Raw genomic sequence first — 3,290 nt, forward strand, 5'->3', positions numbered from 1 at the left:
GTACCTCTTTAGTAAAGCGCAGCCCTCCTCCATTTAATTCAAATTTTTCGCTCACCGAAGTTACCACCTTTTCAAAATCCTCACCACTACAAAAGATCAAGTAATCGTCCACATAACGAAAAACCTTAATAACCGAATTACCTAAGGCGCCTTCCAAAAGATTGTCAATCTTGCTAAGGTATAAATCACTAAGAACCGGAGCAACCTTAGAACCAATACATATCCCTGATTTCTGCACATACACGCCTTCCTTCCAACCTACAAGCGTCGACTTTAAATACATGGAAAGGATTTCTAGAAATGCCCCGGTAGAAACACCACATTTATCGGTGAAAACCGTCTGGTGCTCTTGTTCGTTAATACATTCATTAACACAATTTAACAACTCCTCATGCGGTAAAGAATAATACAGGTCTTCAATATCCATACTAAAAGCCTTACAACAGCCGGGGTTCTCCTCGGAGAGGAACTGAACTAGTGCCTGAGAATTACGCATACGAAAAGGGTCTGAAAAACTCAAAGAGGTTAAGCAGTTCTGCAAATAACTAGATACAGCGACTTGCCAGGTGCCTTGCTCTGAAACGATTGCTCGAAATGGGATCTCGTTCTTATGTGTTTTGGCTGAAAAAAACAATTCTAAAGTAAGTGATTTAGCCTTCTTGACATTACAAGCTATTCTCTCAAGATTATGTCTTAACAAAAGGTCGACAGCACGTTGCCTGACTACCGATGGCTTAAGTTTTACCGTCCTAAATTTCTTTTCTATGGCTGTTAATGCTTTTTCTGAGAACAAACTGTCCGGCATAATTACAAAATACCCTTCCTTATCTGAAATTACTGGCCTGAGTTTCTTTTCCACACAGTAATTAACCAAAGGCTGGACAGGATCAGAACACTTGAGATGCATATTAGAACCCTTGATGCTAGCAACGCAGTCTGAAATGCAGTGGGAACGCTCTTCTTCAGGAACAAGTCTAGTGAAACAAAATTCATATGGAGGGTAAAACTTCGAGAACTTCAACCATGTAAGAGGAAGATTATTTCTACTGTTTCATCGCAAAATAACTTGCTAGTCCTTGGAGGAGCTGCCTTAGATGATAGTCACTGTAAAACCCTAGCCTTAGGTCCTAAATACTGTTTTAAGCCGAACCTGAAACCAATAGACGTTTTAAGTTTGCCGCGTACAATCACTAGACTTGTTCCTGAAGAAGAGCGTTCCCACTGCATTTCAGACTGCGTTGCTAGCATCAAGGGTTCTAATATGCATCTCAAGTGTTCTGATCCTGTCCAGCCTTTGGTTAATTACTGTGTGGAAAAGAAACTCAGGCCAGTAATTTCAGATAAGGAAGGGTATTTTGTAATATGCCGGACAGTTTGTTCTCAGAAAAAGCATTAACAGCCATAGAAAAGAATTTTAGGACGGTAAAACTTAAGCCATCGGTAGTCAGGCAACGTGCTGTCGACCTTTTGTTAAGACATAATCTTGAGAGAATAGCTTGTAATGTCAAGAAGGCTAAATCACTTACTTTAGAATTGTTTTTTTCAGCCAAAACACATAAGAACGAGATCCCATTTCGAGCAATTGTTTCAGAGCAAGGCACCTGGCAAGTCGCTGTATCTAGTTATTTGCAGAACTGCTTAACCTCTTTGAGTTTTTCAGACCCTTTTCGTATGCGTAATTCTCAGGCACTAGTTCAGTTCCTCTCCGAGGAGAACCCCGGCTGTTGTAAGGCTTTTAGTATGGATATTGAAGACCTGTATTATTCTTTACCGCATGAGGAGTTGTTAAATTGTGTTAATGAATGTATTAACGAACAAGAGCACCAGACGGTTTTCACCGATAATGTGGTGTTTCTACCGGGGCATTTCTAGAAATCCTTTCCATGTATTTAAAGTCGACGCTTGTAGGTTGGAAGGAAGGCGTGTATGTGCAGAAATCAGGGATATGTATTGGTTCTAAGGTTGCTCCGGTTCTTAGTGATTTATACCTTAGCAAGATTGACAATCTTTTGGAAGGCGCCTTAGGTAATTCGGTTATTAAGGTTTTTCGTTATGTGGACGATTACTTGATCTTTTGTAGTGGTGAGGATTTTGAAAAGGTGGTAACTTCGGTGAGCGAAAAATTTGAATTAAATGAGGAGGGCTGCGCTTTACTAAAGAGGTACCTCAGAATAATGGAATACAATTTCTAGACATTTCCTTAACGTTCCAGAAGAATCACGTGTGCTGGCAGTATTCTCCTAGATCTTCGAAACCGCTGTTAAATTTTTCGTCGAAGCACTCGAAGGTTGTAAAAAAACGGTATCGCCATGTCTTGCCTTAAATCAGCCCTCACCAAGTCGTGTGAGCACAAAATGAGTGATAGCTTTAACGCACAGGTTACGCGTCTTTTAGATGTTAGGGTATCCTCGTGATGCAGTGGCCACGGTCGCTGAACGTTTAAGAAGTCTATTGTGTTAAGTCGAGCATGGTTGCAGAAAGCGATAAGAAGAAACGTGTCGTAGGTATACCGTACATTCATTGCGTGTCTCACAGGCTAAAGAAAGTAGGAAGTAGATACGGCGTTAATGTTGTTTTCACGGCTGCCAATAAGCTAGGTAAGATTTGCGCCGCTGTGCAGAGGAAGAATGAGCGAGTAAAAGACAAGAAGCGGACCGATATTTGTTTCGTAAAACACACTCCAAACAAATTCACTGATTGCCGTACGAGTGTGGTGTATAAGGTCCCTTTCAGCTGCGGTCGCTTCTACGTAGGACAAACGGGCCGGTTGCATAAACAGAGATTGTTGGAACATAAGAGATCGCTAACAGGAGGCTCACCTTCTAATCTATCTTTACATTGTCGAGATTGTAAGTGCACGCCAAAATTCGATGAATGCGCAGTGTTTGTACCGTCATAGAAATAAAGAAATGCGCCTGATGATAGAAGCATGGCATATCGAGAATAGTGGTACCGCATGCGTGGAGCCAACCGTCGATTAACTTGCATAAAGATGAAATCAAATGCCTTAACAGTTATCTTCAACGTAGACCGCCACGCGTGCCGGATTGATAGGTTCGCCTGTTGCATGGGCATGCGCAGATAAGTTTCGTGCCTTCTTTCTTTTCAGCCGTGTGCGTCTCTTCAGTTGTTAGTCGGCGTTGTGGTGGTCCTGACTTCTTTCTTGTGTCCTTGTTGCACGCCCTGTCTTTTTAGAATGAGTCAGGGTGGGTAGCTTACCATTTTTTGCCGGACCTATGCAAGGGGTTTCATGATAGGAGAACCCCTGTTCATTGATCGTTGTAGCAACA

Source organism: Rhipicephalus sanguineus, chromosome 7 (assembly GCF_013339695.2).
Source record: "Rhipicephalus sanguineus isolate Rsan-2018 chromosome 7, BIME_Rsan_1.4, whole genome shotgun sequence".
Classification (NCBI taxonomy): Eukaryota; Metazoa; Arthropoda; class Arachnida; order Ixodida; family Ixodidae; genus Rhipicephalus; species Rhipicephalus sanguineus.